The following is a 290-nucleotide window of genomic DNA, read 5'->3' as shown; positions in this document are numbered from 1 at the left end:
CAAATTTTGCGGCAGGAATTTATGTCCACAACCTTCTGCCTTGTCAGTGTGCACCTGTCCCATGGCCATGCCTTAGGCAGCTGCAGACAGCAACATCTCCCCTTCATCTTCTCTCCTCCAAGCCGAAACCCAGCTCTGTCGGCCTCTCCTCATGTGTCATGTGCTCCAGCCCCCAAGCACATCATCTGCACTCTCTGACGTGACTGTTTCTTTCTTGTGCTGGTGTACCCCAAAATGGACACAGTGCTTCAGGTGTGACCTCCCAGGTAGTGAACAGAGATGATTCACAT

Source organism: Apaloderma vittatum, unplaced genomic scaffold (genome assembly GCF_000703405.1).
Source record: "Apaloderma vittatum isolate BGI_N311 unplaced genomic scaffold, ASM70340v1 scaffold16502, whole genome shotgun sequence".
Lineage (NCBI taxonomy): Eukaryota > Metazoa > Chordata > Aves > Trogoniformes > Trogonidae > Apaloderma > Apaloderma vittatum.
This window is presented reverse-complemented; position numbering follows the sequence as displayed.